The sequence below is a fragment of the Acomys russatus genome, chromosome 15 (assembly GCF_903995435.1).
Source record: "Acomys russatus chromosome 15, mAcoRus1.1, whole genome shotgun sequence".
In the NCBI taxonomy this organism is placed as follows: domain Eukaryota; kingdom Metazoa; phylum Chordata; class Mammalia; order Rodentia; family Muridae; genus Acomys; species Acomys russatus.
Genome location: NC_067151.1, coordinates 742015 through 754679, shown reverse-complemented (window position 1 = coordinate 754679; position 12665 = coordinate 742015). Strand labels below are relative to the sequence as shown.

The following is a 12665-nucleotide window of genomic DNA, read 5'->3' as shown; positions in this document are numbered from 1 at the left end:
AATGAACCAATTGCCAAGGCAGATCCAGTAGAGGATGTGGTGTAAGCCCCATCTTGCAATTCAAGACAAACCTGGAAAACACTTCCCTGGCCAGCTGCACTATAATCTCTTTCATGCATATGTGCCCTGAGACATGCTGTAGCCACAGCATACTCAGGCATGCACATAACCCAAAAAAAATGCATTCCCACAAGTACAGTTTAAGTTATTCTGAAATTTAACTAAAATACTGCTAAGGAACCAATTGGTCAACTGTGGCTGGACTATGGAAATATTCACAGCATGTGTTGGTGGTCTATTTCCAAAATAATAGCCCATTCTGGCTCATATTTAAGGTAGCAGTTGCTGTTTATGCTGCAAAGTTACATTGAGGATATCAATGAGATAGTAGGCATAACTCCGTCCTCATTACAGTTAAATTTAATTAATTAACTGCTCTTCACTGCCTAAAATATTATTTTAAGAACTTTTATAATAATGATGTATTATTAGTTACACATAGAGTTTAAAGACAACTTATACATCTTATTAAACAGAATGCTAGGAAGCTCTTTGTATAACATAAACAGATTCCTAATATGTACATATTGAATTTCTACATAAGAACAATAAATCTTAATTAAACATCACAATATCTTACACTCTCTGGAAAAGAAAAGCCAGCACAGATTCCCCTTATGAATTTAGTTACAATTAGTATACTTATACTGAAATTATTAATTACAACTAAATGATTAATATGCTCTTAGCACTGGGAGATAATCTTAGTTTTAAACAATTTGTATACTTTAATTTAATTCTATAACAATTCCGTATGTAGCAGTGACTTCATTTTACTAATATGGAAATTGAAGGACATGGAGATTAATTTATTTACTAAAATAATAGCATACAACAGCTAAAAACAAGTGATATATGGCAGAGCTCATACTGGAATCTTGGCAGCTTAGGATAAAAGCGTACTTGTCACTATCATGTATGAAAACTTATTGTTAATTCCAAAAATTACAAAGAATAAATCTTTATATTTTTAGGATTGGGTTTTGTTTTTGTTTTTGTTTTTTAATTAACTTATTCAAATTACATCTCAATTGTTATCACCTCACTTGTATCTTCCCATTTTTTCACTCCCTTCCTCTTTCAACCTATTCCCCTGCCGCAGGTCTCTGACAGAAGGGGAACTCCCCTCACCACCACATAGTCACAGTCTATCAAGTCCCATCCTGATAGCCTGCTTATCCTTTCTCTGAGTGCCATCAGGCCACCCCACCAAGTGAAAGTTGTCAAATATGTGGCACCAGAGATCATGTCAGAGTCAGTCCCCACTCTCCACACAACTGTGGAGAATGTCCTTTCCATTGACTACATCTGAATAGGGGTTAAATGTTTCATGCATACATTGTTCTTGGTTGGCACAGTAGTTTGAGCAGAACCCCTGGGTCCACATCTGCCCATCATGATCTTCTTCTTGTAGGTTTCTAGGACCCTCTGGGTCTTTCTATTTCCCCATTAACCCACATTTATCTCATCTAGAGTCACAATAGGATGTTCCTGCATCTATTCCAATCTCCTAGTAAGTGAAGACATTCATGGAACATCCCTCTTGGGTTAGTGTCCAATTATAAATGAGTATATACCATGTAAGTCTTATGATACTGGGTTAACTCACTCAGGATGCTCATTTCTAGTTCTATCCACTTGTCCACAAATTTCAGGATTTTCTTGTTTTTAATAGCTAAGTAGTATTCCATAGCGTAAATGTACTACAGTTTTTTTTTTAAATCAATTATTCAACTGAGGGACACTTAGGCTGTTTCCAGGTTCTGGCTGTATGAATAAGGCTACTATGAACATGGTTGAGCCTATGTACTTGATGTGTGGTGAAGCATCTTCAGGGTATATTCCAAGGAGTGAAATAGTTGAGTCTTGAGGTAGCCCCATTTCCAGTTTTCTGAGAAAGTGCCAAATTTATTTCCAAACTGGTTGTATATGGTTGTACTCCCAATAGAAATGAAGGAGTGATTCCCCTTTGTCCATATCCTTGCCTTGCCTTGAGTTTTTGATCTTAGCCATTCTGATGGATGTAAGATGGAATCTCTGAGTCATTTTGATTTGCATTTCTCTGATGACTAAAGATGTTGAGCATTTCTTTAATTGTTTCTCAACCACTCAATGTTCTTCTGTTGAGAATTCTCTGTTTAATTCTGAGCCCCATTTCTTAATTGGATGATTAGTTTTGGCGGTGTTTAATTTCTTGAGCTCTTTATATATTTTGGATATTAGACCTTTAAGATGTAAGGTTGGTGAATGTGGGTAGCCATGCCAGATTCTGCCATGTCAGAAATCCCGTGCTTAGGCTGCATGCTGTGATCGAGTTGCTGACCTTTGCTGGAGGTCTTGTGTTCTAGGCTATCCTTGGACTATTTAACTTGGAAAGAAGTAGGGAAGTCCCAACTTGGAACCACCCAGAGGATCAAGGAAGTTCTTACAGGGAGCTACTCAAAGAAATAGGAAGTTCTTACAGGGAGTGATTCAGGCTATTGTATTCTTTCTTTGGGGCCAAGGAGAGTGGAATTAGAATAGATCTTGTTGACCTTGCTATATAAAATCTTGTTCATCGGCATTAAAGTGAGTCTTGATCAGAAATTTCCAGACTTGACTCAATATTTCTCACGGCTCTATAACCTCTCTTTCCTTTCAATCCCCTCTCCCTCTTTCAGGTGAATCATGGTTTGATTTGTCCTGCAGGCTGGGACACTTCAGGTGAAGATCTTTTCCAGACTGTAGGCTGTCACTTTGTTCTGTTGACAGTGTCTTCTGCCTTACAAAAGCTTCTCAGCCTCATGAGGTCCCATTTATTAATTGTTGACATTAAGGCCTGGGCTGTTGGAGTTCTGTTCAGAAAGATGTCTCCTGTGCCTATGAGTTCCAGGATCTTCCCCACTTTTTCTTCAAACAGACTTAGTGTCTCTGATTTTATATTGAGATCTTTAATCCACTGGGACTTGAATTTTGTGCACAATGATAAGTAGCATCTACTTGCATTTTTCTATATGTAGACATGCAGTTAGACCAGCATCATTTGTTGAAGATGCTATCCTTTTTCCATATGTGTGTATGTTTATTTCAAGGTCTTAGATTAGATTCCATTGATCAACCATCGATTGCCATGCCAGTGCAATGCTTTTTTAATTACTGTTGCTCTATAGTACCACTAGAGATCAAGTATGGTGATTCCTCCAGAGGATATTTTAATATACAGGACTGTTTTAGCTATTCTGGGCTTTTTGTTTTTCCATGTGAAGTTGAGAACTGACTTTTCAATGTCTTTAAAAAATTGTGCAGGTATTTTGATAGGGATTGCATTGAATCTGTAAATTGCTTTTGATAAGATGGACATTTTTAATACATTAATTCTCCTGATCCATGAACAAGGAAGATCTTTCTATCTTCTGATGTCATCTTCAATCTCCTTCTTCAGAGATTTGAAGGTTTTTTCAAACAAATACTTCACTTGCTTTCTTCTCTGTTATCTCATTCCCATCTTTCTTCTGTCTATGATTTTTTCATTGTTTCCATTTTCATCGTCATATCTTGAAATGTTTTATTGTTTTCCTTCATCTGATTATTTGTATTTTCCTGAATTTCTTCTAGTGCCTCTCTATAGGCTTCTTTAATGTCTTCAATCTGTTTGGCTGCATATTCCTGCATTTGTTGTGAATTTCATTTGTTTTTTCCAATATCATCTTCATTACTAGGGATTTGGTGTCTTTTCTTGAGCTTCATTTGTGTTTATGTTCTCAGGGTTGGATTTTATGGGATATCTGGTGCCTGGAGGTGCCATATTGTTTTGGTTTTTGTTGTTATGTTCTTACACTGGCCTTTAGTCATCTTGCTATATCTGATGTTGGGAGGTAGCTTCGGTTGTCCTTCACTGGTTGTTGAGAGCAGTCTGTTGGTGAGTGTCTATGTGTCAAGGGCCCTTGCTTGTAGGATAAGGGAACTATTCTTTGGAACAAGGAGGTGACCTTGTTTCAGGTCCAAGGTGCTTTGCTCAACACCTTGGGCTCTCCACTGGTAAAGCAGAGGTAGGTGATGGTTCTCTGCTGGCCAAGAATAAGTTCAAGGTGGAGTACGTAGGTACATCTAATTATCCTGTCTTTGGCTGGGCTTTGAATACTCTTCCCCTGGGCCCTGGGGCTTTATTTCCTAGGCTCAAATCACCTTAGGGTGCCTGAACCCCTGCTGGCTTGTAGCGGTTGTTTAGGCTTCTGCCTGATTCATCCATGCATTGGGGACAAGGTTCTGCCCACTAGGGAGAGAGAAAATACTGCCTTCCAGTTGTTGTTGGTTGGCTAGGTTTCTGCCCTATCCCCTCAGACAAGTTCAGCCTCTGTCAACAGTGTGAGGAACTATGTTGGAATGTGGAGGTTGGCTAGGCCTGGTCAGTTCCACTCAAATGTGCAGAAACAGTCTGCTGGGGCAGGTAGCTATATTTCTGCCTGGTCCTGGTCAGACCACACAGTGGTGGCTGTTCAGTTCCTTCTGGTCATGAGGGGATGCCCACTGGTTTGGAGCTGCTAGTTAGTTTTCTGCCCTATCTCCTCAGGCCAGTCTAGACTCTCCCAGGAGTATAGAAGAGCCTTCTGGGCTATGGAGACTGGCTAGGCTGAGTTAGTTCCACCCAAATGTGAAGGAACAGTCTGCTAGGGCAGATAGCTAGGCTCCTGCCCAGTCCCATTCAGACCATGCAGCTGTGGCCGCTCAGTCCAATCTGGTCATGTGGGAACTCCCACTGAGTTGGGCAGCTAGTTAGTTTTCTGTCCTATCTCCTCTGACCAGCCCAGTCTCTCCTGAGAATATAGGAGGCCCTGCTGGCCTGTGGAGTCTGGCTAGTCCAGCTCAGTTCTGCCAAATGTACAGGAACAGGCCACTAGGACAGGTTTCTGCCTGATCCAGTTCAGACCATACAGCTGGAGTGTGTGTGTCCACAGCCCCTGTGTGGCACCTGAGACTTTCTGTGGACTGGCAGGACGTGGGGCAATTTCCTTGCAAGAAACTCCAGTGCTTCACTGGCCAGAGTTCAATCACAGATACTGAGTTTGTGCTATAGAGCAGGGCTGCTTTTTGAAGGCAGGTACAGGTCCAGACTCTGTGATCTGGGCACCAGTCCTCTGTGGGCCTTTGGATGATCCAAAGCCAAATCTGTCTGTTCTCTGTACTGTGTGGTTCCCTCTCACCTAGGGCTCTCCAGGTCTTACAGTCTGTAGCTTCCACTCTCCATCCTGTAGCTCAGATAAAGTGCATGTTCCGTGTTACCATCTTGGAAGCTCCACAAAGAATAAATCTTGACTCTATTAAAAAAACACAAATTATAATTTTTCAAGAGTGTCTGTAAGATAAAATATCATGATTTTATGACCTTACAAAGAAACAGATTTCAGACAGATGAGGAACACAGAATGCTGGGCCACACCTACAAGTAGTGGCACTCCATAAGCACTCAAAATATGATTCTATGGTGGCCTTTCTTATTAAAACCACCACAGGAGTTTTTGTTTTGTTTTGTTTTGTTTTTATGGACAACATAAATATCGCCCCACTTTTTTCTCCTCAAAGCATTATGAGTAAGAATGTCAGCACTGATTTAGAGAATGCCTGACTAGCAATGCTAAGATGGAACTATCTAGAAACTTTATCTATCTAAACTTATAGAACTTTATTTATCTAAAGAACTGTGTTTGGATAATATTTTTAAAATCTGTAGTTATTGGATGTAAAAAATTATTATAAATATTTAGAAAATGCTCAATTTCCTTTCAGGGAGTCTTATTTCCACTAGAGGGCAATGCTATTCCCTTTCTTTGAGAGGATTTTTTCTAAGTCTTAAGCCTGTTGCTGGTTAGTTTCCATGTACCTCGAAGCAACTTTGATATGCAGTATCATCTGCCCTCAGTTCAGAGAGGGAAAGGAAAAGATATCCAGTGCTGATAACTATGTATGTAGCAATTTTGGTTATCTTTGATGCAGATACTTCCATAATTTTTAAAATGCAGATACTAAAACTCTAATCCATTGCAGTCTAAGTTTTCAAGTTGCATTAACTTGGTATGTGCTTATCTTATGTACAAAGTCTTTATTGACTTGTGTGTGAATTATGTTAATGGTATTACACAAATGAAAAGAATCTATAATTAAGTAATTTGGAGAAAAACCACATCTCTATTCTAAGCTACCTCTGAGATATCTAGAAAGCAAATTCCACAAGCTATAATAGACCCCTCATAAAATTTAAATTTGAGTTCCCAAATCTGTGGTGCCACTCGAGAATTGACTTCTCATCACGTTCTCATTCTCTGCACCTGTTAGAGAATAGCATAAATAATTGCTAATTTATGGTCACTTTTAACCTAATATCTTTAGCAAAATATTAATTTATTACTGTTTCTCATATTTTCCTCAATGTGTTGGAAAAAGTCTCCTCATTTCTTCTTTAGAAAGCTACTCTTCTCACAGATCTCTGGATTGCAACCCAGACCATTAAAATAACTCAGACAACTTTAGAATATACCAGCATTTGAGTTCCAGACATCAACTAAAGAGAAGCTCTGGGGAGTGAGTGTAGGAATCTGCAAGATTGAAATGCCTCCAAGGTAGTTCTAACAACAATGAGGTCTAAGAATCACAGACACAAGACGATGTTTTTTAACATTTCCTGAATGAAGCATGACTCCCATGGATGCAGACACTTGTAGAGCTGATTCCTTTAAAATATCAGGATACCACATGATCTTTGTGTATTTCAACATATCATGTTATAAGCTTGACATAGCACTCTGCAGCAGGAACATCATCTTCATGTAAAGGAAGTGTCTGCACATCAGAACCTTCCCTAATTCATCTCCATCTTCACACATACAGATTTTTAGCTAACTATACAAATTTAATAGGGAGGCCTTGACTCATTTTGAATGTCTCTGGTAGACAATAAACAGGGATAGGCAAGTGCTTTACATCTGTTAGCTTCCTCTGGAAGAAGTAAAACTTATATTTTAGCAGTGTTCTTCCCTGGCAGCTCAAAAATCCAGCCTTTTCAGTACAGTTTCTTTATATGTCAAATACAGGAAAGCCAAATGTGAAAGCTCATATGTACTTCACCCAACATGGCCAAGTATCTGTATTTGGCAAGAACTGCATAGATTCCAACCACATTAACATCCTTTAAATAACAACTACAGCTTTGCAATAAAACATGGAAAACATCTGCCTAAACCAGTAAAGAGAAAACAGAATGCTAGAGCACTATGTGGTAATCATCACATCTAAGTAAAAACTTGTATGAGCAAAGTTTCCTCTTCAAGGTAGTTTTAGTAAAATGTCATTCCACTGTTGGCACACAAATAGGCAAAAGTTAGAAGGCATTCCTAAATGCTGAATGAACCAGGAGACAGAGTACAAATTACTCACAAAATGCAATACTGAAAAGTAAAATGGAAACCCTGAAAATAAAAGTCACAGAGAGAAAAAGAGTCCTAATTCTATGAAGTCTGCTCAAAATCTGGCTTTAGTTCTGAACTACAAAGTCTAGATGCAGCTTCCAGAAAGTGAATTAGGCAAATAAAAATAAGAAAGCAAACAAAAAATAAAATAAAATTGTGGATTCATAGATTTGGGTATAATATATAGGAATAAACCAAGATCCTATATCCATACAATATATATAAACTACAATGTCTGACTTATGACAAAAGTGAATGCTGTATTAAAACTACAAAATACAACCCGTTGTAGATTATTATAATGATATAATTACATATATTTACATTACAATTAAATATAATATACAGTTTTGTCATGTCAATATATCAAAAAGAAAAAGAAAAAAATACAAATAAACAGGAAAGAAACAAGTAAACAAATAAAAAATAGGAAAATAAAAGCAAAAGTACAAACTCACAATATTTCAGATTTTGGAATCAGAAAAATATTTTTAGGTATTTAAATAAGTTCTACAGAGACAAGAAAAACAAGCCTAAAATGTGGGAAAGAAACAAAATTTCTGCAAGGAAATTGAGTCAAAGGTCAGATAAAAGATACAAAGCTAATATTTTAAAGGGATATATGTAATTACAGAATGAAAATTTCCAAAGGAGGAGTCAAGAAAAATTCAACATGATTACATACAAGAGATAAAAAACATATTTAAAACTCAATAGTGCTTTTAAACAACAACAACAAACATGAAATGACACAGAAAATGCTGATATGTGTGGATGATCACCCAAGAACAGACAAAACTAAGGACATGTGTAACAGTCAAAAGGAAGCACTACTTGTTAAGCTAATCATAAAGCAAAATAAATAAAATGATTTTAAAGGAGTTACCACCTGTAGGGGATAATACTTTCCCTATAGGCCCTGGGTAGTTAAATGGAAATCCTAGTCTCAGACGTAGGCTACCTTCTTATGAGTGCTTGTGCTTCATCTTTTTTAAACATGTGCACATGTTCACATGTGAAAATGCCACAGTGAAGCTCATCCTTATATATAGATAGTATATGATGATTAAAAACAAAAAGAATATATGTGAAATGTGGAAACATCAAAACTAAAGGGAGGGTCTGGAGAGATTGCTCAGTGGTTAAGAGCAATAACTGCTTTTCCTGAGGGTCCAGATTCAATTTTTAGCACCTATATTAAAGGTCATAACTGTCTATAACTCCAGTCTCAGTGATCTGACACCTGTTTTGTAGGTTCTACACGCATGTAGTAGACAGACATTCACTCAGGAAAACACTCATATAAATAAAATAAAAATACATTAAATTTCAAAAAAAAGAATATGAAAGAAAAATGCAGACATTTTAAAGAGCCATAGAAAGAAAAAAATATTGAACAATGGGACAGTTTAATGCAGCCAAACATTAGACATATAAAATAAATGAGAAAATTCTACTGTGAGTATGGAGCAGAGCATAAGAGGTCACATTTGTGAATATAGATCAGGTTCAAACTTGACCGTATATAAACTCTTTCCTTCCCCCACACACTATTTGTTATTCCCAACTACACAAACTCTTTTATTTGTCTAACAGTGTTAGCTTTCCACTGCTGGCTTCACTTCAGTTATGGCATAGCATAACTGTATTGCTCAAGTGCTTTTAAATTTTTTACATGTTTTTAATGATTACAAATTTACCAATATGAAGAGTACATTAAATTTAAACAAATATTTACAGATAAGGATATTTATTATACTGTATCCTTGCCTGACTAAATTAAATACAGTATGTCTTAGAAATAACATTAATGGTAGAATTATGAGTATGAATAACAGTGTTGCAAAGTTTACAAAATTACATGATGTAGTTGCCAAAATCACCCATCAAAGTTAATAAAAGATACCAGAAAAGATTTCCTATGTGTGACATTTTAAAATATTTTCCTATCAAAATTCTCAGAATTATGTTGAATAAAACAGAAAAATGTAGTAATATTCTTACAACTGCTTCTTGGCTGGGGAATTGTTTTGCTTCATTTTGTACTAACTTCATACATTTTATAGATAATTTGAGATACTTCAGTAGAGGCATGTGTACTTCATAGTTTAGGTGGTGAAGAAAGTAGAGAAAAAAGAAGAAAATTAGAATAGATATAAGCATGCCTCATGAACTCAGAGCTGTACACCTATATGCTAGAGATGGAAGACGTGGGATAGACCTATAAAAGCAAGTAATGGCAGAAATATAAATACAGTCAAAAGTCTAGAATTTATAACTACTAAGATAAGAGTCTTGATATAGAGAAATCAGAAGCTAGTAAAGACATGCTTAATGGACATAGACAAAGGAAAATCAGATGGACCAACTGCAGAACAAAGCAAAATACGTGATCATATAGTCACTTAAAAGGTAAAAAAACCAGGAAGATTAATATGAGGCAGGGAAAGTTTGCTTTCAGGGTAACTTTCCTAGCCAAAAATCTTTGACACTACACTAAAAAAGAAATATACCCATGGAGCTGCCAGCTCAGAGCTCCTACATAGCAGACAGTTGACTGGCTGGCAAACCCAGCAAGAAATTGATAACAATTAGGTGCAGATTGCATCAATCCCATGGTAGTTGTGCTAGAAGAGAGGATAGAGGCAGAACAAACATAGAAGAAGTAAAGAGAAATAAGTGAACTGAATATGCATCTCTCATCGATATTTATATATTGAAATTTTAACTACAATGTTATGGAATTGGAGCATGTGGTCTTGAAGAGCAAGTCCTCATAAATGTGTTTAGAGACTTAACAGAGATAGCCATATTCTCTGTGAGGATTTATATGTCTTGAAATCCACAGATTATATGGAGAACCCCCACGGAAATTTAATCAGACTTACACCTCTCTATTTTCAGTCTCCAGAAACAGTTACAATAAATGTATGCTGTTTATAAATGACCTAGTGTATGCTATTTAAATACAGTTAATATGTGACAAAGACATATAAGATCTCATGGATTTTCCAGATAAACAAAAATCCACCAGTAAAAGTATACAGAGAACCCACAGGTCCCCATTTTCCTGGGGACAAATTATATTTAATCCATGTATTTAACAATATACACAAGAATAGTCTTGCTTTTTTTCCTGGATAAAAATAACCTAGAGCCTGTTTTCATTATGGAAAGATGTAGGTGTTTGTTGTGTTTCCTATAGTACAGATCAATAAAACATTTACATTTATCTTTTCACTGACAGCCCATCCTAGAAATATCAACAGCAGGAATTTGCTGATACTCCCTTAACCTAATATAAATCTCTAATACTAGTATATCCTTTGGAGACCTCATAATTACATAACTGGACATTTACAAGCTATGATTGACCTATAGCTAATGCGAAGTGAATGAGAGATTCAGGAATATTTTCCCATGTCTGCACAGCTCTTAATAAATACAAAGGAATACCCAGCCATCAACACCATGGCATCAAATATCTGCCAGTGTTAATAACAGAATAAAGTTCTGTGGCAGCTTTGGACCATTTAGAGTTTATCTCAATCAAGCGTATTATTGGTTATATTCAGTTCATTTAAAATTAACCACATTTCTGTTCAAATGTTTCTGGAATTGACCTTGCATGTCCATAGAGATAATAAGATTGCAGAGATTGAAGTAATGAATAGTGTAACACAGTCTAATTATATACCATACCCCCATTCACCTTAATTTGAGAAAGAGCAGAAACTGGATGGAATTCAAAAAGCAGAAGATTGAAAATAGATATTTTTAAAAAGTCTCTTTTATGGGGTACATAATCAGCTTTCAGAATTCGCTGCTGCTAGATATTTCTCAGGCTAACATTTAGTAAGGTTTCCAGACAGGAATAAGAAAGGCATCTGTAGCTATACTAGCTGCATGTAAATTTATAGACACTGTCAATCCTCATGCTGGTAGTCATAAAATCAGCACCAGCTGGTACTAGGATGGAAAGCCTCCTCACAGCTCTTCATTGCATGATTGGACAGCTGCACAGTGTGCTGTTGCTGTTCAAAGACAAAAGAATCCAGAAAGCCTTAGGAATTAGCCTTTGCAAGAGCAAAGATGAAACTTAAGAAGGAAAATCCCTGGAAAGGCATGGGCTGCATCCACTATCTCCTACCTACTTCCTCTATTTCTGATCATGTGTGATTTCTTCCATCCTAATTCAACATAGTAATTCACTCTAGCTACACTTGGGGTACACTTTATTGTTTACAATGCAACTAATCTCTACTGTAAATAACAAGACTACTTTTCATTTCCAAGGTGATAAGTCCCCAGTGTTCCCTTTTACAGTGATCACAATGGTCAAGTCAGACATCTGGTCCTGGTGCTAATAGGAAGCAGAGCAGGTTTATTTGTTAGCCTCCTTTCTGATACCTAGGACCTTTAATCTCATCTGACAGATTCAGGCCATGCTCATGTCTTACAAACTAGGTAAGAAAGGGGATGATCCTTCAGTTATCACTGGTGAGTTAGTGCCATTCTTTCAGTGAATTTAAGCCCACATACATACTCACATGCATCTACCTGTGAGATAGCAACTTTGAGCTGTCAGAGTAATGAGTGATTATTTTCTTATCTCTCCTAAGCTCTAGAAGTAACTTCTTAGCACATTTAATAAAAATAAACAGTATATTTTCACATTTAGATCAAAGAGTTCTTGATTTTAGTAATAAATATCTGCTTAAAACAGAGATGAATACATATTCAAAGTTTCCTGGGAGCTAAAACTGACAAAGCAACAAGTTAGTTATTTTTAGCATATTCTACAGTTAAACCCCAAGTTGAAATGTATCATTTTATAAAAAATCTAATAAAATGAGAGCATAACAATAAATAACTGAGGGTGTAATGCCATGAAACCATGAACCTGGTCTGCCATCTTAGTGTCTAGTTCAGTCAACATGAAGACTGTTGACAGACATTTCTACTTTGAATACCTTTAAAAAATTTCTTTTCCCTTATATCTTTTAAAATAATTAACAAGTTGACACACTTAGAACATGGTATAAATAAATAAGTCATTTAACTGTAGTATATTCCACGGGCCATAACAAAGTATGACAACTCTTGAGGTTCAAAATATGCATTTATTTTCTTATGCTATCGGGATGGGAGATTAAGATTAAGAGC

The 12665-nt window shown here is 36.6% G+C and overlaps 1 protein-coding gene across 1 annotated transcript in view; it reads right to left on the bottom strand.

Moving 5' to 3' along the window:
• Hltf (helicase like transcription factor) overlaps positions 1–12665 on the bottom strand; it is a 674625-nt gene that overhangs the window by 89771 nt on the left and 572189 nt on the right. The gene's annotated exons all lie outside the window — the stretch shown is intronic.